The 20959-nt window shown below is 47.0% G+C and overlaps 1 long non-coding RNA gene across 7 annotated transcripts in view; it reads left to right on the plus strand.

Annotated features, from left to right (window-relative positions):
• LOC309611136 overlaps nucleotides 1-20959 on the plus strand; it is a 357456-nt gene that overhangs the window by 169001 nt on the left and 167496 nt on the right. For 6 of the 7 annotated variants that reach the window (XR_014234336.1, XR_014234337.1, XR_014234339.1 and 3 more), the window contains exon 3: nucleotides 16029-16115. This is a non-coding gene — a long non-coding RNA (uncharacterized lncRNA). Of the gene's footprint in view, nucleotides 1-16028; nucleotides 16123-20959 lie in introns of all 7 variants that reach the window. The other variant, XR_014234338.1, reaches the window with a different exon arrangement.

Below are 20959 nucleotides of genomic sequence, written 5' to 3' on the forward strand. Positions count from 1 at the left end.
TTGGAGGCACTGGGATAGAGCAGTGGGCACGAAGGCAATCCTTGCCCTGACGGGGCTCACAAAATAGACAAATAAATAAATAAGATAATTTCAGACAGTGTTGAGTGCTGTGAAGAAAGTCACATAAGGGAGGTGGATGGAGAGTGGGTGGAGGGGGATGGTGTCTCGCTGATATTGGACAATTGGGGAACGCCTCTCCGAGAAGGTGACCTCTGGCTAAGATCCTAATGAGTAGAATGAGTCAGCCCCATGAACACAGGGGGAAGGGTGCTCCAGGTATAGGGAACAGCATGTGCAAAGGCCCTGGGATGGGAAAGAGCTTGGGATGTTGGAGAAACAGAAAGGAGTAAGGGGTTGGATGTGTTCTAAGTGATGAAGCCATTGGAGGATGATTGGCCAGCCCCTTTCACTGTGGGCCCCTTAGCAATGAGGCATTCATTGACCTGGAGTTAGGGACAGGCTCCTGGCTGGAGTCTGGCAGACCCAGCCCTGCCGGAGTGTGGAAGCCTCGGCCAGCTCCTCCCATCATGGAACTTCTATTTCCTTATTCACAACATGCAGGACATGGGCTCATGACCTTCCAGCTCTGACATTCTGACCTTCTTTCAAGGACATGGGATGCAAATATACAACCTCCACACATATCAGTCACTCAGGTAAGGCCCCCTTTGCTTGCCATGAGATGCAAGTTATTGTGGTCAAGGAAGTGGGAGATGAAATGGCAGGAAGAGCAAATGTACCAAAGAGAAGAGTTGAGCTTATAAAACCTGTCATCTGAGTTGGCTCCTTTGAGCTGGGCCTGGGTCTTTGTGTCACCAACCCCTCAATTTCAGGTTGCACTGTGGATCCGCCATGTTTTGTGCAAGCTGGTAGCTGTCTTCCCTGTGTCCTTGCAGTGAAGTTGCAGCCTCTGAGGGCAGGTCCTGGTGGCAGAAATAAGCAGTGCCTATGCAAAGCAACAGCATGCAGGAAGAGGAGAAAAACAGTTGCACTGTAGAAAATATAAGAGCCCAACTAATTAAGAACCAGCGGTGCTACAGTTGCTCATTTGGCAGGACCTCCTAGCACCCAGAGATCCCATGCCTAGGTATACACCCAACAAAAATGAAAAATGAAAATATATGTGCGCCAGAAGATGTGTGTGAGCATGTTCACAGCAGCATTCTTTGTAACAGCCTAAAGCCGAGAACTACCCAAATCTCCATCAACATTTAAACTGAAAGATTGTGCCATACTCCCAGAAAGGTATACCACATAACAAGATGGGCAAATCCAGCCCATGGTCATATCTGACCATTTCCTATTTTGTAAATAAAGTTTTATTGGAACACAGCCATATCCATTCATTACATATAGTCTATGGCAGCTTTTGCACTAACTAGCAAAGCTGAGCAGTTACGAAAGAAATACTATAGCCTGCAGATCCTCAAGTATTTACTCTCTGGCCCTTTCCAGAACAAATTTGCCAACCCTTGCTATATAAAAATGAAAGTAAACAGTCTACAACTTCCCTGGGCAATGTGGATGATTTTCACAAATAAAATTTTGAATGAAAGAAGCCAACACAAATGAGTACCAGTTGCACAATTGCATTTATATTAAGTGTAAAGACAAGCAGAACTATTCTACATTGCTGGAAGACAGGTTACCCATAGAGGATAGTCACTAAACAGGGCACGTGGCAGCTTATGGGCGCTGGAAATGTTCTGCTTATTCTCCATCTGGGTGGCAATGGGTGTTCATTTCGTGACAATCCATTAAAATGTACACAGATGATGTGCACACTTCTGTGTATGTATGTTGTTCATCGATAAAATTTTTAAAATAAATAAAAAAAGAAACGGTGGGTGTAGATCACCATGCCAAGCATTTTCTCAATGTATTTCCTGGGCAGAAAGCTCAAATAACAGATTGTCAAGTTAGAAAACAGATAACTTTAACCTTTCCACGCAAGCACACATTTATGCATTCACTCTACAAATGTTTATTGATCTCGCACCATGCGCCAGGTGCTGGGAATTCAGCAGTGAGGGAGATAGACACAGCCCCCACCTTCCCAGCATTTACGTTCACACTCACACGTGCCTGGGGAATCTTGCACGCATGTGCACCAAGACGCTCCATCCTCAACGTGGACCTGCCCATGTGTGCACTCCCGACCTGCATCTGCAGGTCATGTCATTCTCAGGCGAACACTTTTCTGAATTTTGCTCTCCCTTCCCTCACTACCGTAACTTCAACCTCCGTACTCCCTCGGATACAGACGGATGGAGCTCCGTTTACCCAGCATCACTTAGGAGTCCTGTGTCCTCCGGGGATCATGGGCCTGTGCTGGCCAGGACTCCACAGCTTAGTTCCCAAGGTGGGATGGGTCAGACCAGCTGGTTTCCCCCCAGGTCATGCCTGGCATCTGAGACACCTAGGGCTCAGACAAGTGGAGACCCAGGGCTGAGCGGGTGGGTGACCTTGAACCCAAGGATGCCCTCTGATGTCCCCTGGATTTTCTGCTGGGCTCCCTGCCCTCAGTGTGGTTACCTGCCACCCATGGATCGTGGTCACCAGAGCCTTGTGGTCTAGTGGTCAAGGCTGACCTGTTCAGTGAACCCCATGTTCCCTTGAATGTCTCCCTTTGAAGACCTCCTACCCCAGCCCCTCTCAGCAGTTCAGCCCAGAAAGCCAGCTGCTATGACTGATAAGCACCAGCTGTCCAGCATTCCTGTGCCATGGTGGGTACCAGCATGCAATGGGGTGGCTAAACAAACACACCTGAGTTCAAATCCCACCTGGACCAGCAATATTCTGTGACTTTGGGCAGGTTATTTAACCTTAGCTCATCTAATTCCCCCAATGACAATAAGGAAGAGGTACTGCTATCATCCTCACTTGATCCAGAAACTGAGGCTTAGAAATGGTAAGGACTTGCTTGAGGACACAGCCACATCTGCACCCTGGATTCTAATTTTAAAGACCATCTGTTGCTCTGAAGGACTAACCCCAGTTATGTGCCAAAATGGTTTCCTTTGGAAAAGTCACGATTTGTGCTTTTGAAGTCCTGGGTTTGGCTAATCAGGAGCAATCTCCTTTTCTTGGAGAAATAATTCACTGTTGGATGCAATCATGGAAAAAGTGAATTCCCTCCAAATTCTTGCAATGAGACAGTCAGTGCTGAGGACAAAATGTTGAGGTCTTTTGAGGAGATGGTACCTCTTAGTAAGTGGAGATGCTTAATTTTTTTTTCTCAGTGGAAAGACCTGCTGTTTCAAATTTCTTACAACTGGGTCTCTGTTCAAATACTGGCGTGGAGTGAACTTTTCATGCCACAGGTCATCTCTGATGTCATGGCATTGCTGATGAACTCCACCAATTTTGAGCATCAAGGCTGCCAGAAGTGAAACTGGTATTTGCAAATGTATTTCCACTTCCTCAGAAATAACAGATGTTTGCTGGAAAAAATTAAAGTTGCCTAGTCTGTTAATAAATATCAGAAGTAAAGCACTGGCTGTCCTCAATCAGCTTTCTACCTTTCCCATGATATTTTGTTCTGTTGGTAAACTTGTCAAGTGTGCCTAGCGCTTTTGTTGGCATCACCTGGCAAGTATGCTCATGGAATTTACCTGTAGGAGTGGACAGGTGGGTATCTGTCTGTGTGTTTCATGAATTAACTTGGTTGAAAAAACTGTCAGGAAGGGCTGGGTTTGAAGTCTGCCCAGGAGTTCACTCTGTGCTCATGACTTGTTCTTTTGAGTATTGAGAACATAAAGAAGCCTTTTACATCAATGCTAGAGTAAAACGAAGATGGTGCCCCAAGTCAGCAGCAGCTATTTTCATCCATGGACTACTGAGGTTGGGAGTGGTGGGTCATGGAGTGACTTGGAGGTCAAGCTCAGAGCTCTGGAAGGTCCAGAAACTACGGAGAGTGGCCTGTGGATCCTGGAACATCAAAGGATCCCTGGTCTGAGACCCAGAGCCTAGGTATACAAGATTATACCCTCTCAGAGGCCAGCAGTAGGGAAGACCCCACCTTCTCCAGCAGCCTAAGTTTGGAGAAGGATAAATGTGAAGCAGGACCACCACGGCATGAGAGAATCCCTGTTTCCACGTGCCCTTTTCCAACTGGGATTTTGTTGAAGATCATTTTTTTAACTAAGCATTTCTGGGGAGTTGTCAGAAGGAGGTGGGCAAACCCTTGCTGACCTGTCTTGTAGGTGTTTGGAAGTGTGTTACAGAAAAGGGCAGGGATGTGTTGGCAAAGGCAACTTGACAAAACCCTCCAACAAACAAATTTACCTGTGGGAAAAGGGACAAGATTACTCCAACCACCAACACTGGAAAACCAAAGCTGCTCACCCACACCAGGCCTCAGCCTGGCTATAGACATAACCCGAAGAAAGCAATTCGCTAATGTTTCGGGCCCTCGGATCCAACATCAGCCTGGGATCTAGGCCTTGGGTAATGAGCAGCCCAGGCGGCGAATGAGGTTTGCAGTTGAAATCCATCTGAGGCCTCTCTCCCTGCCAATGTCTACAGCTTAATAATTGCTTCCTTGCTCCCCCTGCATTTGGGTTCAAGAGAAGTGCCAGCCCCTCCAGCAGCATTATGCAAATAGGGCCCAGTGCGTTCTGGCAGCGGCATATAGAATATGTAAATTTATGGTGGTGGCGGAGCCTGCTTAAGACAGAAGATTTCTCAATGATGAAATTAGATTTTCTGGAAAGAAGTGTCTGAGGACCTGTCTCCTGTTCCCCTGACTCGCGCTGTGCCATAGCCACCAAACCGGTGCTCTGGGAAATAATTAACTGAATTACAGGCTCAAACCTATTTTTAAAAAAAATAAAGAGGGAGAGAAGAAATAGACCAGGTTGCAGGAGGCCACAACAAATCCATACTTTACCGAGCATGTCAACGGGAATGGAGGCTGGGAGGGTGGGAGGCGGGTGGGCGGGGAGCATGGGGCTCTGGTTGGCAGGAGGAATTGACACAAGGTGGAGAGAGCGTCCACCTCCCCTTGGCCTTCACGTGGGCAAGGGTGGGAGAATGGACAGAGCTGTGGGCCCTGGTTTCTGCTCCAACCTAGCACTGCCACTTTTATCTGCTTTATGTACCTGCCTTCTTCCGATTTTGTTTACAAGAAAGCATTTATGTCATTTTTAAAAAATTGAAAAATCATTCATGTAGACCAGATCAAACTTGAACATGCATCAGACTTACCAGGAGGACTTGTTAAACACAGATTGCTGAGTGCTCCTCCCAGAGTTTCAGAGTTGGTCCAGGGAGGGCTCAGAAATGCACATTTCCAATAAGCTCCCAAGTGACAGTGATGCTGCTAGCCAGGAGACACACCCTGAGAGTCACTGCCTTAAGCTAAAGTCTTCATTAGAATGATGGGGGAGACGGAGGCCCAAAGAGTTAGGTGATTTGCCAAAAGTCACCCAGTGGAGTCAAGACCAGGGTACAGAGCTGACTTTTTCCCTCATCATCATCATCATCATCACCATCATCACCGTCACTGTCATTATCTTTGTTGTCACTCTCCTTTGCTGAAAGCTTTCTAGGTTCCAGGCACTTATACTCCTCACTTCATTTAGCCCTTGGCCATAATTCTATACAGGAGCTGCACAGTTATCCCCAATGAGGATACTGTTATGGATGGAATGTTTGTGTTCCCCCTTCAAATTCCAGTGTTGAAGCCCTAACCCCCATGTGATGGTATTTGGAGGTGGGGCCTCTAGGAGGTAAATAGTTTTAGGTGAGGTCATGAGGGTGGGTGCCCCATAATGAGATTAGTGTCCTAATAATAAGAAGGCAGATCTCTCTTTCTCTCTCTCTCTCTCTCTCTCTCTCTCACACACACTCTCACACACACATACACACACACTCTCTCTCTCTCTCCCTCCTGTGTCACACACAATGAGTAGGCATCCATCTACAAGCCAGGACAAGAGTCCTCACCAGAGACAGAATCTGCCGGCACCTTGATCTTGAATTCCCAAGCCTCCAAAACTGTGAGAAGTAAATCTATCCTTTAAGCCACCCAGCCTTTTGTATTTTATTATAACAGCCCAAACAGACTAAGACAGACACTGAGGCTCAACTTCAAGTGACTTCACCTCCTGATCCTCAAGTTTCTTATCTGTAAAATGGGGAGTTCTGACCCTTCAGAGTGTTCGGAGGATTCAGTGAGATTTTACACACAATGTGCTGAGCACAGAGCCTAGCACATAGCAGGGGCTCAGTAGTTGGGTCATAGTAATTATTATTGTTCTTGTAATTATCATTATTAATCGAATGGTAGCGATTGGGACACAGAGTGGTGTTGTGGAGTGAACTTGGGGTTAGGAATATGAGGGTCTTGAGTCCAGTCCCAAGCCCTAAACTCATCTGCTGTGAGACTTATGTGTAGGTCACCACCCTCTCTAAGACCCAGTTTTTGCAAATGGAGTAGGTGGAACTTGGTGGTCCCAGGACACGCCCAGCTGTACAATCTCTGATTCCATCATTTCAAGGGTGGGGCCATCTCTTATCCCCATGTTGCCCCAGCATGGGTATCCTCCTTCCTCTCCTGGACTGCTGCTCAGCCTCCTCCTGGCCTCCTTGCCTCTGGTCTCACCCCAGCCCCTCCACCTTTCTAAAAGTCTCAGATGGCAACTGGGTACTCAAACCCTTCTGTGGCGATTTCCCTTCTTTGGATCAAGTCCAAGCATTTCAGCTTGGCATCCAAACTCCTTCATGCTCTGGTCCCTCTCAGCCCCTAATCTCTTGCCTCTCCCTCTTACACTCTATTTTCCAGTAAAATACAGACGTTTGTGTTAGCCCTCAGGCACCATGCTCTTTCCTGCCTCCCTACCTTGTTCTTGCTGCACCTTCTGCCTGGCGCTCCGTCCTTGCCCTTCCTCTCTTTGTCTGCAAACTTCTTGAACTTCAGTGCTCAGCTCAGATATGTTGTGCCCTGAGAAACATTCTCTCACCTACCTTCTTCCTGTCTCCAACCCGAGGCTCCTAGAGTTCCTTCCACTGAGCTGCCTATAGGTATCTCGTCCTAGTACTTAACACTTCCTTGTGTAGAGGTCTACTGCCTTTCTCACCTATTCTGCTGGACAGTGGCTAGTTTAAAAGGAAGAGACAAGCTTCTCAGTCAGGGGTTTTTGGAAATTTTCTGTTTTGTTGTTTGCTTTATCTGCTGTCTGTAAGCATCTTGAGTGCAGGGCCTTATGTATTTTGTTTGCCACTGTAATTGCAGCACTTATTTTCATGCCTGGCACATGGTAGGTGTTTAATCCTTAAATTAATAAATCTGAAATCTCTGCCCATTTTCACAGATTTCTTATTAACCATTCTATCCCTGCTGCCTACCTACTCAGTAAATAATTACTGAGTGAATGAGTAGGTGAATAAAATGCATGACTTCATATAAAACTGTATCAGTCAGCTGTTGCTGCATAACAAACAGCCACTAAATCTCAGTTGCATGCAACAATAGGCATTTATTTCTCATCTAGCTTTATCTTGTGAGTCAGCTGGGGCAGCTCTGAGCTGCAGGTGGTGTCTGGCTCAGCTCCACATGTGTGTCATCCTCTGTGGGCCAGCAATCCAACCAGAACATGGCGAGGGCAGAGGTGCAAGAGAAAAAGTGGAAACACACATAGTTTCTTAAGGTCTCATCCCAGAACAAGCACTGTGGCCCTTCCATTCCAATATCATTGGCCAAAGCGAGGAACGTGGTCAAGCTCAGTCAATGGACAAGGACATACCCTCTAGGAGGAGAGGCTTCAAAGTGCCAGGGCAGAAGGCATGGATACATCTAGGGGTGAAGGATCAGGACCCATAAATCTGTCTACTTCAGTGACCACCCTCAGCACCTAGCCCACAGCTCATGGCACATAGCTACCACTCACTATGATCGTGGAGACAAAGTGACCACGGTGGCCCCCCATCTTTAAGACACTAGAACATTTTTTCACTTTTTGCATTTCATACCCTCCTTCATCTCCCGCCCTGCAGTTTTCAGCGATTTTTCTGGAGCCCTCACTAAACAATCTCTAGGTCTCTGCCCACAGGCACTGCCATTCTGGGGCATGTCACAAGCACACCCCCCCCACCCCCCCCAGCCTGTCCTCCTCCCTGTTCTTCTCCCAGCCCACAGTGTACATTGTGAGGGTCCCCCTGATGTTTAAGGCGTGAGCTCCTCGTCCTCCCTGCAGCCGCCACAGACAGACTCTCTCAGCCTGGGAACGGCCATGAAGTCAGGTGACTGTACAGGAAGCAGCGCCCTCCCCACCGCCCGCCTCCTCACCTTCCAGTTGTTGTGAGGCTACCCTTCTTCGACTCACTTAGAGTTTTGTAAGCTCTTTTATTAATGTGCTGGAGGCAGAGACAAATGCATTTGTAATTTCTCCTTAATGGCTGGTGGAACTTCTTTTTGCTTTCTTTCTGAGCATTTGTGGCGCGTGCGTGCGTGCACACACACACACACGCACACTCACACTCCAGGTCAGGATGAATTGAGTGACAAGGCAGTGGATGTCAAAGCACAAACACAGTCTTGGAATATCTCAGCAGGAAAGGGGTCTGAGTCTGATGGCTGCCACATTGCATTCCCAGAACCCTGTTCTTCCTTAAAATAGCATCAGAGGGTGCTGCAGGGTGAGAAAAATTGTGTGTGTTTGGCCGGGTAGCGGGGGAATGTTTGGCCCTTCCCTGGACCTTGCTTCAATCAGAGCATCTCTGTTTTGCCTGATTTGTATACTGTGGTTATACATAGGCTTCTTTGGAATTAAGGGAGCCACTGCTGTACAAAATATGTAATAACCATTGTTTCCTCTACCCCTGGGTTCACAGAAAGGGAAACCAAATCTCAGGGAGCCTGTTACTTATCCAGAGTCACAGGATGAGTCAGGGGCATCAGGGGCACTAGACCCTCAGTGTCCTGATTCCAAACCTGATGCTTTTGGCTTGCAAACAGGTTATGCCTCACACTGCAGAGTATTTTCACTAAAATGGTTTGATACGTCTTTTTTTCCCCAAATCTCCTAAACACACCGACCATGGATGCTTGTGCTAAAGGGAAAAAGCCATGGTGGGGAGGTCTCCTTTTGCTTGCTGCAAAAGAACTAAGATTTACTGAGCACCTAGCATGTGCCAGGCACTGGACTGCAAGTACTTGAGATATGCATTGTCTAATCGAAACCCCAGCGCTAGGTGGGAACGATTGTCTCCTATGTCATAGATGAGGATGCTGAGGTTTGGATGGGGAGAAGACTTCCCATCACCCAGGACATGGTGGAAATGGGATTCACACGGAGGTTCTCCATATGTTAAAGAGGTGACAAAATTTCAGAGTGCTTAGCCCTTCGTAGGTCTTAAGAGTCAAAATCATTCAAACGATAAGATATGATGACAGTGACCACAACTGCTTCCAGATACTGAGTGATTACCTTGAGCCTGGCTCCTCCTGGGTGCTTTACAAGCAGGGCTGCCAGGTCCAGCTGTGCAGGGTGGGTCTTGCAGAAGAGCTCCCAGCCAAAGGGACAAGGGACAGCTGACTCAGTCCTTAAGCTGCTCCCCAGACGCTGGTGTAAAGTTGCATCCTGGAGGAGGGGATGCTGATCTCTAATATCTCTGCCAGGAAGAGCTGCCTTTTCCTAATTTCCACAATGGCGCTCTGTGCAAGCTGCTACCCTGTCTGCACACATTATCTCATCCTCCCACAGCCTCCAGGGTAGCTTTATGACTATACCCATTTTAAAGATGAAGAAACAGAGGCACAGGGAAGTTAGATTTCTTGCCCAGAATTCTGCAGCTCTTTCCGTGGCAGAACCAACATTTGAATCCGAGGTTGTAAAACTCCATGACTAGAGGAGATAGGAATTTGCAGCTATACCCACCCGTACTCCCTGTCCCCCCAAAGATTGTTGAGTTTCACAAGGTTCTAAGGATAGAACCTGGGGATGCAAGGTTTGGGGGCTCCTGGAAGGAGGTATTCTCTGCCCTCTGTTACAGGAATCAAGAGAGATTCTGAGACAGCAAATGGCACACAAAGATGAACCCCGTTGGGCTTTTTCAACAAGTCTGTCTTTGGATCACTTGTCTGTGGTCTTCTCTGCCACCCCTCTCCCAAAAGAGATCCCATGGAGGGAGTAAAAGACCCCCAGATCGTGTAGGTCTGACCTCCCCCCACCCTGTACCTTCTCTCCTGGAATACCCAAGAGCTGGAAGAAGCCTCCCTGGAGATAAATATCTACACAGAGCCAATTGTCACACGATGTCCCAGAGCCAATTACTCATTCTGAGAGACCCAGAGGTGGCTTAAGGAGTTGACAAATAAAGAGGAAATAATTTGCAATTTGCTGTTTACACATAATCAGAGTGTACCGAGGGGAAAAAAAATAGTGTTACAGCTTACAGCTTCCCACGTTTTATTTTGATCTTCTAAATCAATACATAAGTGGAGAGGCAGCTGGAGACAAACGTTTTGGAAAAAGAAAATGTTTGTGTGTGTTTGGCTAAAGGAAGGAAGGACTTTCTATAAAACCAAAGATATGGCAAAGAAGGTTGAATGAGGCCGTGTCCCTCCGACAAAAGGAGAGGCAGTGAATGACAGTTATAGGATTCTTACTCTCTGCCACACACTGAGGCAGGCACTTGACAAGTTATGGCTGTGGATCCTCTCATCCAACCTGGGAGGTAGGTTCTATTTTCAGCCCCATTTCACAGGTGGGGAAATTGAGGCCCCAAGAGATTAAGGTTCTGGGCCAAAAACATTTGATCTGCATAAGCTGAACCCAGGACCAGCCACCCAAGCCAGGCTGATGCTGGAGTCCATCCTTCAGCTTCCAGATTAGTTTCCCTGAGTTTTGATGCTGGTCTTTTGTTTGGGGACCATTAAGGGGCTTAAAACAGGGGTTCCTCTCTCGAGGGGAGAGTCTTGGAGAGGGTGTGCTGTCTCTGGTTCCTCTCCAGTTGTCTCTGCCGATCGCTTTCTTGGCAAGGATCACATCCCCACTGCAAGGGGGATGGGTCACTGGGGACCAAGGATCCTTGGGCAGGAGACCTCAGGGAGGGGCATGGTGACAGGGGACGCTGCTCATAATGTAAGAGGAAAGCCCTGCTCAGGGGTGCTCCCAGCTCCAGTTTTCTTTTCTCAGTATTTCTTACAGTTCTTCCTTTTTCTTTCCTGGTCTCCTTGAGACATTGGATATTTTTGCCACTATCTACCCTCCTTCTCCCCCAAGTCCACTGACATCAAGAAGCCGAGATCCCTTCTTAGAACTTGTTCTTCCTCTCCTATTTGTACAAATCATCCCCTCTCAGTGGCCTAGGATCCTGGGCCACAAGGGACCTCCAAGATAGATCTAATCCAGCCCCAGATTCAAGGTAGGTGAAGTGATCTCAGCCCCATTTTATAGACAAGTCCATTGATGCCAAGTGCCCGCTTCTGGCCCAGAGTAGAAGAGAGGGCTCAGATCCGCACTCCAGCCCCTCAGGATGCCCAGTGGCTCGGTTTCTTGGGGTGGGGTGGGGAGCGCCTGCCCCTCTCTTTGTTCCCCACCCTCCCCTGTGTCTCCGAGCTGTGTGCAATTTACATCTCCACGTGCCCACATTTGCATGAAACACACAGACACACACACACAGGACTGCTCCTGGCTTGAACAACAAGGGATGCCAAATGCCGTTCACATCTTTCTGGGGAGGAGTGCATCCATCCCGATTCTGTCTTTGCCAAAGTGCCATACGTACCAGACGTACATATATTCCGCGTGAATTTCCTTAATCTCCTTCACAGCTGTCCCTTTCCACAGCCTCTGCTAGAGCATTCCCAAATTACTTGTCTCCTGGCTGGGATAGCAGCCTGTTCCCTGATTCCTCTATCCCTTTAACAACAACAACAACAACAACAACAATAATAATAATGGCCACCATTCATGTAGCCCCTACTGTGTGTTAGGCATTGAGCTAAATGATATTGCATCTTGTAGGAGCTCTGCAATGGAAGCATTATTAGCCCCATTTTACAGGTGGGGAAAATGAGGCTCCGAGCTTAAGTGCATCACACAGGGCTGGGGACTGAGTTTATGAACCGTGGCTGACTCTGAGACTTGGGCTGGTCACCCCTGTCAGGCTGCCCTCTGATCTCCCCATGTAGCCCAGCCTGCCACAGTGATGACCATAACACAGGAGAGGGCCCTGGAGGGTAGCAGTTAAGAAAGTGTACCGTTTCAGCCTCTGACAGTGCTCTTTTCTGCCTGTGGAAATTCAGGGGAGTCACTTCACCTCTCTCAGCCTCAGTGTCCTCCCCTGTAAACTTCGGATCACGGTAGTACTGAGCCATACGGTGTTATTATGGAAATGGATACCATGATTGCAAGTGAAGCACTCAACAGAGTTCTCAGCACCCAATAGATGTTGGGTTTTAATAGATTAAAAGCTTGTGGTATAAAGAGATGGTTTTGGTATCTGACATTCAAGGCTCTCTTGGGCTGGGCTCTGCCTTTCTTTCCACCGTGACGGCCCTCCGCCACCATCTTGCATCCCACTCTTTGGCTAGAAGGAGGTCCCCGCTGGTCTCCACAAACTCTCCACCATTTCTTACCTCTGTTGATTTGTCCAGATGTCTGTCTGCCCATCTGCTTTTCACCTTCTCTGCAGACCCAGAATTGGTTTGTCCTCAATGCCCAGCTCAGAGGCTGACCCTACCTGGCATCTTCTCTTTCTTGCCCATTGGAGGCTACCTCTTCCTCCTCTGGACACAACCTTGGGCCCTAGTGTGTGTCATTCCTGAGGTCCTACTGTGCATCGGGATGAAGATACAGCTACACCTGTAGGACATGATCCGACTTTCTTTTCTTGTACTTTAAAGGCCACTCAGTGGAAGGAACCCTGGGTTCCTGAATGATTGCATGGAACAATGGCCCATGTCGTGCCAACCCCCATTAGACTGTGCCTTGAGCAAGAAATAAACCTTTATTATACTGAGCCACTGAGAATTGGAGGTTCTTGGTTACAGCAGCTTAACTGTCCTAATATATCTATCTAACTAAACTCTATCTTTCTTTCTGATCCCATATTGTTCCAGAAAGAGCTGATTCATTCAAAAGTATATTTTAGAAATAGAATGAAAGAAAAATGCATGTAGGAACATAAGACAGTGCCAGATATAACACTCAGAAATGTGTGCTATGAAAACCAACACCCCTACCATGTGTGGATCAAAAATATAGCTCTGAGCTTCCTAGCAGCCGGGGTAAAAAGGGGAGAGTTGTTTAGTTACACACTATCAGAGCCTTTGAGATAAATAAAAACACCATCGCTGAGGATAAGTACAGTAAGAGTTGCAGAATGTTTTTTTTCCTCTACATCTTCGTTGAAAAGATCATTGAGTGTCTGCAGCACAACTCAATATTGTCCAGTACTTTTTCTGCATAGCAACCCTTTCCCATGTTTTACCTTGTTGAAGCACATGAAAATATGTATAAACACAAAAACACAAACATATAAATAATGTAGAGGAGTTCTCTTGATACATCTCATAGGCAGGTACTCAGGCTTCTCTGTAGGCTTGGAATACCCTGGAGGAAAGAGACTCTACCCTCTTCATTTCTGTTTTCATGTCTTATTATAGAGTCTGGAACATGGTGGATACACACAGTGAGTATTATTACTATTGATACTAAATGTGTGTGTGAGTGTGTGTGCTGTGTGTCAGGCTAGCACTCCGTGAATTATGAGCTCTATTCTGGAATTGTGTGTGTGTGTGATGGCGTGCTGTGTGTGTGGCGTATGCATGTTGGGTATGTGTGTTATGTACTGAGTGTGTGTTGCATGTATGGATGTTTGGTGTGCATTGTGTGTGTGTCATGTGGATGGTGGTGTTGGATCCTGTGAGCATGGTATATGCGGTATGTGTATTGTGTGGGTGATATGGGTGCTCTCTGTACATTGTGTGTTGTTGTAGGGGATGTGTAGATGGCCCAAGTGTTGTGTGTGCATTGTGTGTATATGGTGTGTGTTGTGAATGTGTATTCACGTGTGTCCTCTGACAGCCTCTGACATCCTGCATCCCAAGTGTCTTGCATAATCCCTGCAGATTTGGTGCACATTCCCTGTGTGTGACTCTGTACTGCCGTGTGTCCCTTTTGTGAGCTCAGGGCATGCTCCTTGGTGCTGCCTGTGGGCATATCGGCTTGCAGCCCCACCCCGTGCAGGCTCCGTGCCCGCATCTTTGTGTGTGCCCTGTGAGTCATTGTGGATACGTCTAGAAGGCGGTGACTATTGTCTTCAAACAGAGAACAGCCATTAACACATTCATTAATTAGGATCATGTTGACACTTCTATTGCCGACTAAAAACATCTGTTTGTTTAATCAGAGTCTCGTTAATGCCTTACACTTATTCTCTCAGTGAGAGAGGATGGGCTTGCTTTCCCCACGTGTGTACACTGGGGTTTTACGAGGTGGAGGCACAAACTCTGTCAATATTGTCACAGGATGACAGCTCTCAGGAAGGCCCGCGGCGTCTTAACAAACGCACATCCCTTTCAATGGTGAATGAGTAGTCGTCTGTGGGTCAATTTGCCAGTGGCCAGTCCCCGTGTATCGGCGTAGCCTGAGTGACACATTATAGGTCAGATGTAAGAACTCCACCACAGCACTGGGCCTCAACGCTACGGGCGTGGTATGCTGCTGGGAGTACCAGCCGCTCCACTGTCCTTTCCTTCCCACCTAGGTGTATACCCCAAACCCAGCAACAAGCCGCCGGTAACCTCGTCGGAGTTAAATCCTCTCTCCCACGATCTTAGTTTTCTGACATGTAAAACGGGATGATAAAAGGACAAAACTAAAGATCCAAAGAAAACACTTCTAAGGGAAATAACCCAGAATGGTGCCTGGAACCAAGCAGATGCCTGAAAACGTCACTTCTATCCCCTCACCCTCCCACCCCACATGGATTCACAAGGGTCGGTGGAGGATGACGGAGGAAAAGACTCCAGGTTAGGGACTGACTGGTCACGGTCCTCACCAGTCACACCACTGGGCATCCAACGCACGCCCACTGCATCCCTCCTCTGTGCCAGGCGGGGCTGGGTGCTGGGACGCAGAGGCTGATGAGGATTTCTTTCAAGAATGTGGAAATGAAGGGCCTTCCCAGCAGAGGGGATGGGTGAGCAAAGGTTCCCTGGGCCGGGAGCGTGGAGGAGAGGTGTGGGGCGAAGCTGACGGGGAGGACGCGATGGACCGTGGAGGGGGTTTTGCTTTGGGGTGTTTCGTTTCGTTGTTGTTCTGCGTCTTGTTTCATTTACCGATATAGTCGGATATCTTTTCATAGTGAACATAAACAGTTCTACTTCATTCTTTTGAGCAATTAGTAGCTTCTTATATATGTATGTCCCTTATTTTAAAATCAGGACAACAGTGATAGACCCGTAAGTCGTTTCTAGTTTGAGGATATCAGTGTGATTTTCCCAGGGTACTTCCCAGCAGTGGGTCAAAGGATATGTGCATATGTGCTCTTAAAAATGTTATTTTTTTTTAACATTTTAAAATAGTGGCAAAATATGTATAACATAAAATTGCAATTTATACCAAATCAAGCAATGAAACCTTGGATTCCCTCTTTAAGCATACTTGCCACCTAGCACTGCTGCTTTTTCCTGTAAAATGGGCCCCAAGCTTTTCTCCAAAGGATGGTAAGAAGATTCAATGGGGAGATACTTAGAGAGGCTTGCTCAGTACATGGTCAGCCTCCAAAACCCGGGCTTTATTATTGGGAACTGGCACAGCCCAGTGCTTAGGGGCCCAGGCTCTGGACTTAGGCTTGCCAGCTGTGTGACCTTAGGACAGTTGCTTCATCTCTCTGAACCTTGGTTTCCTCATAGAATTGTGAAAATTACATAAGGTAATACAAATAAAGTGGATGGTGCCATTTGGATGTTCAACAAATGATATTTTATCTTCATTTTAGCATCATGATTACCTCCTGCTAATTCTGTACTTAATTGTTACCTCAATTAAGCTTTATACATTTTCGTTTTGCAGGTTTGGTCCGGGTGATGCTGCCACACATCTTTTCTCCACACCAGAGCATGCTAGCAGATCCGGTTTGCTCCTGCAAATGGTGATGACGTAAGTGGTGGGTCTTCGCAATGACATCTTCGAACTAGATACTATCTTATTTAATCCTCACAACAACCCTTTGGTGGTGGCACCATACCCATTTTACAGATGAGGAAACTGAGTTTCCAAAGACTTAGGCAATTTGCCCAAGATCACACAGCTAGTAGATAGTGCAGTCAGGAGCTGGACTTTGAATCCAACTCCATCTGTGCATTTTCCTTTACATTAAGCAACTCATTTATTGGATGGGTGGACCTAGAAAGACTAATGGATTTGTCAGGACTCTTTAATATACAGAGAGGAAAACTCCACTGCCAAAGTAATTTAGGCAAAAGAGGAATTTATGAGGTCTCATAACTAAAAGCCTAACCTGGATTCATGTGTGGCTGAATTCAGAGGTCCACCAATTTTGCCAGGACTTGGTTGGTTACCTTCTCTCTCTTTTCCCACATTTCCATCTCTCAGCTTTGTTTTCCAGTGTGTCAGCTGGAAGTCATTTTTTAAATCCATGATGACAAGATAGTCCACAGTAGCTTCAGGTTTCTGTCATCCAACCCCAGCTAAGAGAGGAACAGCTCCAGTGAAAGTCCCAGAATTTACCTTGATTGACTTAGGTCAAGTGTGCGTCCATCAGCCAACTGTTCCAGCCTTGAGAATGAATGGGATGCTCTCATTGGCCAGAACGGTCCACATGACCACCTCGAGATTGTGGAGGTCATGTTCATCCCATGCTGGACCAAAGGACCCTGAGGTGAAGATTTTCCTAGAGGAAGATCTGTAAGCTTAACTTAAGAATGGAGATGGAACTGGTGGGTAGAGAATAGGAACAGACGTCCAATCCAGTGAGCTTTGGGTAATGCAGAAAGACATCGGTGGGGTCTTAAAAGACACTTCAGCAAGTCTAAACATGGCAGCATTTACCCCCAGCCAGCCTCCAGGCAGGCGGACGGACCACGTGAATTTACTGAAGTCCCTTCCCAGCCAGCCTTTTGGGACAGCTCCAAACAGGACTTATTGTTCTGGCAAATCCACCAGAGCCTTAGGAACCGAAAAGCTAAGGAAAATGCAGGACCATCTGCCAGGGTCCTTGCCTTCCCCACCCTCTCCTCCCTCTTCGTCATCTTCTTCGTCGTCTGCTTTTAATTATGAAATGTCTATTGCTAGATTATCGATCTCCTGCTTGTAAGAGCAGCTGGGGTGATATATGGTGCGTGAGTCCCTTCATCCCACAGCACGATTGAATATTGCCTTCGACGAAGCGCTTATTAGTCATGCGTTCCGGAAGGGGTGAAATAGCTTGTGGCTCTGAGGAAGGGCTTAGGGGGAGAATGTCAGTGCTGGGGGTACGGTGAGGAGGTTCCCTTTGGTCTCCCTAAGGAGGAGGATGGACACTTAGCTCAGCCCAGAGGGACACACTGTCCCGATAGAAACCTTCCGCCCCTGGATCAGCCACCACTCTCAGACTTTCACTCAAAAACATACTATCCCCTCTTCTTGACAACGTGCCTGAAACTCTACCATTAATTAGGTCGTCCCTTGGGCTTAAGAAGTTACCCGTAAGGGCTAACATGGATATGAATTCTAAAACTACTATTACTATTACACCAGTCACCCTTTCTTGAGCAATTACCCTTTTTTTTTTTTTTTTTACACTTAAAGAAATAATTTCAGAGCGAAGTATAAATAGACTAAATATGCTCAGATTGGAATTCACTTGGGCAAACTGACCTCTGATTCTCCCAGGCTGAACTATATGTTCCCTCTAAGGTAATGTTTTAGGGGGTTGGGGGCAAGCGGAGCAGCCAAAACTTGCTTCAAGGATAGGGATGGAGTAGATAGATTTTAATTTGCCTAATTGATTGCTTCAGCTCCCTGTGTCTCAATTTTCTCATCAGAAAAGTGGAAAGGCTCATAGGATTATCATAAGGATTCAGAGATTATTCATGTAAAACCCTTAGCAAGGGAACTGGCCCTTAGCAAATGTCCAATAAATGTTAGCAGCTTTTGATGTTAGCTATTAGTATTAGATATTAGTATTCATATTAGCTACTCAGGGGTCTGTTTCTCTCTGTATTGCATACAGCAGGCATTCTGTAAATGCTTATGGGATTAATACATTTGTCCTTACCTTTATGGCAAAAATTTGAACTAGACCATTAAGGATCATTTAATTTATTCCTTGCTTTCACCCCTATGTCAGTTAGAGCCGCCTGGAAATAATGAGGATGGTGATGATGGTGGTGGTGGTGGTGATGATGGTGATGATGATGATTGCCACTATTCCTGAGGCAGGGCCCTAGATTTAGGTTCTGTGAGGGGGATTAGGTGAGTTAGAATTGCTGAAGCCCTGGTGGGGTGGAGTTGGGAAAGAGAAGGGCGAAAATACCACTTTTTAAAGAACTGCTAGATCTAAGCCAAAACTATGAAATGATCTATGTCCTTATGTCCACTCTTTCCCATCCTACTGCACACAGGGACCAATGACCATGCAAATGAGATGATAGGCTTGCCCCAGCCCCAAACCCATGACACCAAAAATAAAATCAAAACTCTGTTTTGCAGACTCCAAGGACGTTCAGAGTCTGGCCGTTGCTATCCCCAACCTTATCTCCTGATATTTATTCCTTATTTCTGTTATTCCAGTTTCATGAGCCTTATTTCTGTTATTTGACCATATCAGATTCTTTCCAGGGTCAGGACCTTTGCACTTGTTGTGCCCTCCGCTTGAAATCCTCTTTTCCTGGCCCTTGGCATGGCCGATTCCTTCTCATCTTTTAGGTCTTAGTTTAAATGTCAGTTCTTTGGAGACACTTTTCCTTGATCTTTCAACCTAAAGCAGCCGTGTTCCACCCCAGAGTCATCCTTTACCCCAACATCTTGGCCATTATCTTAATGATAAAGAATTAAAATCAGTATCTAAATTCTTTGCTTGTTTTTTGTCTCCCTCACTGGAAAGAGGGGAGAAGCGGTCAGGCCACCTTCATTATTGCTCTGTTCTGAGAATCTTGCACACAGTAGATGCTCAGCATGAGGCTTTTTGATTGAAGGAATGTGTCCCCATTGGGAGGGGCTGCTGTGAAACCATTGCCCCCACTGGATTATGGGAAGCCACTTTCCCCAGTGGTGGGATCTCTCTACAGTGGGAGATTGAAAAGGAAAGGACATCTCTGGTTCTGAATCCCCATCTAGGGTCATAGAGAGAAGCTAGACTTCTTCAAAGGGCTGGGCAAGGATAGGGAAGGAGAATTTTGTCTAGAGGTCAGTGTTTGCTCTTGGGGAGGCAGCCAGAAGGAGAGGGACTGGCTGAGGAAGAGATTCAAGTCAAGGGTCCTAGGGAGCAGCTGGGAAGGTGGAGATTGGAGCCAGGAGAGAGGGAGAGAAAGAGACAGAAGGAGGAGAGAGAGAGATGGAGAGAGAGAGGCGAAAAGAAGAGAAAGTAGAGAGAAATGCAGAAGAAGGAAAGAGAGAGATGGAGAGAAAGATAAAACAAGGAAGAGATGGGGAGAAAGTGAGAGGGAGGAGAGAGAGAGAGAGAGAGAGAGAAACAGAGAGGGAGGGAGGAAGAGATACACTTATGAAAAGAGAGAGGTGGGGGAGTGAGGGAGAGAGAAAATGATATGTAGAGAGAAAGGAAGAAAGAAAACAAGAGAAAATGTCTTTTATGGGACAAGCAATCTGTGAGAAGGTAAGAGTGGGATCCCAGGAACACACGCACCAGCCTTAGGCCAGAGTCCAGGGAACGTCCCATTTCAGCACTCTGGACAGAGACCCCCGAGTCTTTACTTGTGACCTTGGGCAGATCATTTCCCTGTTTGGGCCTCCGTTTCTTAGTGGTCATATGGCGCTACTCACACCTGCCACTCAGAGACATTGCTCCAGGGATGGTACAGAGCAACTACTAGTTTGAGCCACCTGGAGAGTCTTAAAGAATATTGATGCCTGAGCCCAATCCCCAAGTATTTTTAATTGTTTTGAGACAGGGCCTGGGCATTGACATTTTTAAGATGCCCTCCCCCCTGCCCAAGTAATTCTAATGGGCAGATAGTAGAAGTTAGAAACTCTAACCAGGGGATAGGAACTTCTGAAGAAGTAGCTCTAGCCGGCACTGCTATTTCTCAGCCCCAATGTATATGTTACACTGATTGAGAAATTGTGCCCAGAGAGGGAGGTAGTCTGCCCCAGCCATACAGCCAGTGGGGCAGGCACATCAGATGGTGAGAAAAATCTGGAAGGGACCCTGTGCTGGTACAAAGGCTTAGCAATGCCACCTCCACCTCTCTGCCCAAGGGCTTCCCTGTCACCAGGCTGGCTGACACCCCCGGCCCTATGGGAAATCTGTAGACTCAAGTCACTTCCTGCATAGATGACCCCCCAGCCACTGAAGAACCCAAACATGTTAAATGCCCCTTCCTCACTTGTTCTCTGACCCATGTCACATCTGACTGCCCCTCAGCAAACCCACCTGCCGTCCTCGGTCCCAGCTGAGGGACAGGCAGGAAGAATTAAAGCTGGCCCTCCTGGGATGCTGACCAAATGCTTCATGCTTGGGCTCGAATGTGACTGCTCTGGATTGTGAAACCAATAAGAACATCAGGGGAAGAATCATCTCCGACCTTTGCAGGGTCTCCTCAGTGGCCAAGTTCTTCTGCATGGGAGGAGGGTTGGGCAGGGGTTAAGTTTGCTGACTCTCTGACTGCTCAGGTCCAAATGCTGGTTGCTTCTCTGGGGATATTATAGTGACCCAGGACAAGCAAATAAATCTTTCCAACCCTGAGTTTCATCACCTGGAAAGCAGGGTAATAAGAACTTCCTCCTCAGCTTCTTACAGACTTTTTTTGAAATATGTCTTGAGT

Source organism: Balaenoptera borealis (assembly GCF_965194805.1).
Source record: "Balaenoptera borealis genome assembly, chromosome: 14".
NCBI classification, from domain to species: Eukaryota; Metazoa; Chordata; class Mammalia; order Artiodactyla; family Balaenopteridae; genus Balaenoptera; species Balaenoptera borealis.